This window comes from Phoca vitulina, unplaced genomic scaffold (genome assembly GCF_004348235.1).
Source record: "Phoca vitulina isolate PV1807 unplaced genomic scaffold, GSC_HSeal_1.0 scaffold38, whole genome shotgun sequence".
Classification (NCBI taxonomy): Eukaryota; Metazoa; Chordata; class Mammalia; order Carnivora; family Phocidae; genus Phoca; species Phoca vitulina.
The window spans coordinates 16,188,907-16,195,183 of record NW_022589741.1 but is presented as its reverse complement, the minus strand read 5'-3'; the positions used below and the strand labels follow the sequence as shown (position 1 = coordinate 16,195,183).

The following is a 6,277-nucleotide window of genomic DNA, read 5'->3' as shown; positions in this document are numbered from 1 at the left end:
GATGTGGTCCCTGCCCTCCGGAAGCCCCCTCACTCCTTCCGATGAGGCAGGAGAGGCCCTTCTCTAGGAGTCCACCTCCTTAAATCCGGTCCTCAGCTCCACGCTGCTGCCCCTGCACCCTACTCATGAAAAACAAAATAAACCGCTCACACAGAAAGCACTCTCAAGATACATACCTTTCAATTTTGTTATTATGTAGGTCTCTGGGCCATCTCCCTACCATTCTAACAACTGACATTCGCACCCCACTTCACAGTTTATAATGTGCTCTCACCGCCGCTGCCGCCATCATAGATCTGTGTTCTTCATCACAGCCCTGTGACTTGTGGTGTTATCCCCATTTCAAAGATGGGAACATCACCCAAGTAGTAGTAAACAATGAGCCTTCAAGGTGTATTTTCTGATTTTTTAAACAAGAAAATTCCCCTTCCACTGCAGTTCTATCTTAACCACTCTGCCATCCTGATGTAATACCTATCTATTTTCATTCATTCATTCATTCTTTCTTTCTTTCATTCATTCACTTTTACGTTAGGTAGGCTCCATGCCCAATGTGGGGCTTGAACTCACGACCCTGAGATCAAGAGTCACTCGCTCTACAGACTGAGCCAGCCAGGCACCCCCACTGGTGTAATACATATAGAACCTGAGGAACAAAGTGTTTAATGCAACAAAGCTATGCCACTTCTTGGTTAAGTGAGCTGTAGTCCACACTTCTGCGCCTTGTAACTGAGCCCCGCCACCCATTCTGCCTTGGGCCAAATGCAAAGATCAAAACGTTCGTTGTAGAATGGAAAACATTGGTAAGACCAAAACCCAAGATAGCTAGAAAATTCAACCAATCACTCGAAACAAGAGCAAAAATTAAATCTCACTTTTAGATCAATCTGACTTTTAAAATAAGTTCCAGTGTATTTTATTTATAGCTCTCTCCTTGTGCCTTGTTTTATATATGTCTCTCCCAGGGGCAGGGTCTAATGTGTATTAATTTCATAGAAAATATTTGGAAAACATACCCTACGATGACATACACTGTCCACTAGATATATATTTTTAGTCACCGGCATTGAAACTAAACCCACAAGCATTCTAGATTCTTAATCCAGGCAGAACTATACTATTGTTCGTGTGCAACAGAGCACATGGTTGACATTTAATGAATTTTAGATAAAATAGAAGCAGTACTTCAAAGTAACAATATCTGAAGAATCTCATTAAACACAAAGTAAGACAAACAAGCTACCATCACACATCTGGATTTGAGTAGCTAGGCACCTCCTCCGCCGCCCGCCCCGACTGCCACAAAAGACATGGACTAGCTGGGATCTTACCGGACGAGCTGGGCAGCATTTTCCACCCAACACCATGGTGAGAGACAGAAAAAAATAGACTCCTTTGTCCAGCTCTCTTCCCTAATTATACCTTGGGTCTAAATAAAGAAAATACAGCACACATAATCAGCGATAATTTGAAGTAAATGAAAAGCAACAGAATGGAGGGTTTAATCATTATCAGTGGCAAGGGTCAGAGGAAATGGACAGACAGGAGCACCAAATGATCTACAATGGCAAGGAACAGAGAATGAGATTCAAAGCCAGAGGAGTTGTCAAGAAATTAAGCTTGGTTTCCAAGTTCATTCAAAACCCTTTGTTTGGCGGCTGAAGGAAGGAAGAAGCAACGACATCCCCAGCAGGCAAACAGCCCGTTAACGTCTTGGCAAAACATTAACCTCAGATAATTAGAAATACTATGATGTCTCCAGAGAAGCGAAATTCAGATATATTTTCCCGTCCATCGAGTTCCACTGAATAGAGTATATTCAATCTAGCTGAATAAATACCGAGGAGGTTAAAACATTGATTAGGAAAAATACTTCACACTACTGACATGTGGAAACCAACTGACCAGTTAAGAAAGCAGGTGGGGACATTTCGGGTGTTTCGTTCCTCTGAAAGGAACCCTGGTGTTCCGTGGTTCCAGCTGCCCAGCATCGCGGGTGGGTGAGGGGGTGGGGAATAGGAAGCGGAGGAAATGAGAGGTGGGAGGGATGCCCCCTTGGTGCAAAGCTATTGAGGGCATCTCCTATTGGGTTTGTTACAGTGTTTAATGAAGCAATCCAAGAGATTACCCAGACATCTTCAGCCACCACCAAGGTTGCACTGGACTAACATCATATAACAAATGGCTTGTAAAAGGTGTCCAAATCTCCTAGATGATTGAACCTAAATAGACTGTGTCCTGCCTAGGATTTTGGCGCCACATCATTTCATCGTATTTGCCTGACCTTAGCCAAAACTGGGAGAAAAAGTCTGAGACCAGGATAAGAATCTAGGGAGCAACTCACTACTTTCACCCCTTTACGTACTAGGTTTGTTTTATCTTTCAGTTACCAAAAAGCAGAGGGCTGTTAGGAAGGTTCGGGTCAGCGGTCTAATGTTTGATTAAGACCGCTCTCAGCTCTTAACATCATTGGCATTTTGGGGAAGGGGTTGAAACGTTGAAACTAAACACAGAGCTCCCCCGCATCTTGATGGGCGTTCCCGCAGTTGTCACGATCCAACAGCGCCTCCGATCTCTGGCCACACTGGGCGTGTGCCTCATGAAGGGGAAAAACAAGCTTACTAGCCAACTGACCTCATTGGCAGTCAAAGCATCAGCAGACCCCATCGAGATTCTTAAAAAACAAGACCGCTAACCAACCTTACATTTTCACAGATTATTCCAACAAGGTCATTGCTTCCACTTGGTACTATAGGCTTTTTAGGCTATTGGATGACCAAATACATGTAATGATTGAGCTCTTCCTAGGTATTTCTTGTTGTAAAGGGCAGGCGAGAAGTAAGGAAAAAAATTGCCATTGATCAAGTGTTGACTATGTGCTAGGTACTAGATGCTTTACATTTATTCCTTCTTTTTCATCAACACAACCCTATGAGGTGTGCGGACGGTGAGTTCCCTGTGACGGGGGCTGGTGAAGCATGTGTAAGGAGTGTAAGTAGGGGAAGGATGAAAGCCTTGAATCACTCAGTAGGGGAACAAAGGAGGCGATCTCTGAGGTAATTTTTTTTCTTTCATTTTTTTTTAAAGATATAATTCACATACCATAGAATTCACCCTTTTAAGTGTACCATTCAATGGCTCTTTGTGTATTTGCGAGATTATGTAACCTCACCACCATCGAATTCCAGAGCATTTCGATCCCTCCATACTCATTTGTATTCTCCCATCTCCTAGCCTCTGGCAACCAGTAATCTGCTGTTTCTATGGAATCACCTATTTTAGACATTTCATGTAAATGAATCATACAATCTGTGGTATTTTGTAACCTGGCGTGAAGTTTCCAAGGACCATCATGTGTTAGCGTGCATCATTCCTGTTAATGGCCAGGTAACATTGCATTGTGTGGATGCGCCATTTTGTTGACCAGCTTATCCGCGGATGGACTCTGAAGTGCTTTCCACTCCGAGGTTTTATGAACGCAGGGTTCCTGTTCTATATCCAGCCAGGACACTAACATGTGGGACTCAGTTCACTTTGGCTCCAGGACCGCAATTGCAGCTTCTTCGCAGACAGGTTTGTTGATAGACCGCTGCCTAAACTCCACGTGGCAAATGGACCTAATTTCCCCTGACAGCCTCCCTCCTTCATGCTTCCCCACTTCTGTTAATGGCAACACCAACCTCTCAGGTGCACGAAACAGTCTTCTTCTTCTTTTTTTTTTTAACTCCTCCTTCTCTTGCAGTATCTGTAAACCCTACCTCGACTATTACCATTTCCCCCTAATCTGTCACGACCGATTTCAAGCCTCTTGTTGGCTATTGGTGTAGCTTCCCATTAGCTTCCCTGTCTACTACCTGTCCCCTTTCTACTCTGCTCAGTGTGATTCAGTTGTTGGGTTTATTCTTTTTATGTTCAGCTGGGTCCAAACCCGTCCCAAGATCAAACAGCTGAAATGAAATGCAAATTTCTACCCCTTGGTCCAGCATAAGTAACTTGCAATTTAGTAAGGGAGAAAGGCAGAAAAGCGATAGTCATGCACTTGTCTTCGCTATTTGATTGTAAACACACCTTTAAGGGAAAAACTACTTCCACAGTAGGGTCATAAAGACAAGGCTTCGGTGGAAGCCAGATCTCCTCCTGAATTCTAGCTATTCCACTAGGGATATCAGAATCGCCGCAAGCTTCAGTTACCTCATTTGTTTAAAAAAAAAAAAAAAGGGAGAAAAACCACTTACCTCTCGGGGTGCTTGTGAAGATTAGAGGTAACGTACATAAAGGGACGGCACCTGCCACGTACTTTGTACGCAGTGAACTGTAGCTACTACTTTCATCCTCACCGCTGAGTCCTCCCCAAGATGTGGCGCACTGCTCTGCAGAGAGGGTACCCAAATATACTTGTATGGCTAAGTGCAAGTGGGGGGTTGGTGGAATACAGGGGGAATCCCCAACTGCAGAAAGAATTGGGCAAAGAGAACGGTCACTAGCGGTTGTGGAAAATGAGAAAAGGAGCTTGGGAAGATGAGCCAGACATGGATAGACAGGTCTGTTCTTGGCTGGCGTCAGAGCAAAGGATGAGGAAGGACCACCTGGAGGCAAGGGGAGGGGGGCAGGGAGGAGGCTAAGCCTGACTGGAGGCGAAGGGTCATGATGGGTAGGAGAGGGAAAATCAAGTTGGCCAAATGAATTGTGGGCATCTCAGAAACCAAGTAGGGTTCAATCTCCTTACAGCAGTCCCCATAAAGCCATTATGGTTCTTGGGCAGGAGAGTGACATGAGGGAAGCTGTGGGTTTTTGGAAAACGGGATAAGAAGCCAGGGGCATGAGAGAAGAGCAGGAACTCAGTCTAATGCTGGTGGTTTAGATATCCCCATGTACAACACGACCTGGCCACGGTGGGAACAGAGCAAGGAGTAAATCAGAAAGACAGTTTGAAAGAAGAAAAAAAAAGAATCACAGATCCTAGTAACAAATACTGTAAATGATCCTGACTTTTTGCCTCTTTCCCCTAAGGCCAACATTTTAAATTTTTTTTTTCTCAAAACATCTTCAAACACCTCACTCCTCCAACTCTTCGTTTTCTGAAACAGAGCTAGGAATAAACTGACCAAGTCGTCAGTCAACCCTACAGTCACGCTGCCAAGGTACTCTGACCCAAGATGGGAAGATTCCTGGTTATTTTAATCCACCTACGGGTACCCAGTCTTAATTGCAGTTCGGCTCTTCTCTGAAGAGACCGGAAGGAAAACGTTGAGAATGTAAGTCAATCTATCATAACTCACACTTACAGCTCCAGAACCTTCCCCACACACTCCTATTAGACTGCAGATACCCCCACAGGAAGCAAACATTAGGCTCCATGTGTATCACGGCCAAATGTCACTGACGGCCCAATCAAGTTAGAATTTATCTCAAAGGGGCCACTTTCCAAAAGGAAGAGGAAAAGGTCGAGAAAATCTGAGGCTTTTACTTTTAATAGGTGGCAAAGCATAGGAAAGATTTTGTTGTGCCTCTTTCTCTTCTACTTTAGCTGTTTATAAAAATTTGATAACATGAAACTTCCAAGTTCTCTGGGACTTATTCTTGCTGTCTGGACCAGTTCTTTGGATGGTGCCTTTGCCAGGTAATAACCAATCCAGCTGCCTCATGTTCTGGGCACTCAACTTTCGTGAATTCGCCAAATTTCATAAACCTTTCGGAAGAGGCCATCCATCAGGACAGGAGCAGGAATGGAGATAAGATCTGTCAGTCTCGTGCTCGCTTCGGCAGCACGTATACTAAAATTGGAATGATACAGAGAAGATTAGCATGGTCCCTGCGCTAGGATGACACGCAAATTTGAGAAGCGTTCCATATTAAAAAAAGAAAGAAAAAAAAAGATCTGTCAGTCTCTCCTCAGCCAATGCTCAAAAAGTCTCCTCTGAACCAGGAATGTCAGATCTGCTTCCACAAAAGCCTTCAAGGTTCTTGTAAACTGGCAGTGAGATCGGGACAAAAGGAAAAATGTAAATAATGCCTCATCAGACTGTAGGTCATGCTCAACGAACGAGAGGACTCTCTCAAAAGAAGAGATGCCAAAGAAGAGGAGAAACAGAAATTTCCAGGGACAGACTTCAGCGAGTGACATGAAAATCATACTCTTGTTTTGGAGAAACACACGAGGCCAGGGGAGGCTAGAGCTTCCTCAGTAGAGGATGAGAAAGCAGAGGTCCAGATGAGGTAAATGACTCGCTCCAGGTTAGACAATGAGCTCATGAGAGCAGAGAGCAGAAAGGACTTA

General features: G+C 44.2%; 1 non-coding gene across 1 annotated transcript; it reads left to right on the top strand.

The window, feature by feature from the left end:
* Positions 1-5,750: 5,750 nt before the first annotated feature.
* LOC116647060 lies at positions 5,751-5,857 on the top strand. The gene has a single exon (XR_004302270.1). It is a non-coding gene; the product is annotated as a U6 spliceosomal RNA (small nuclear RNA).
* Positions 5,858-6,277: the final 420 nt, after the last annotated feature.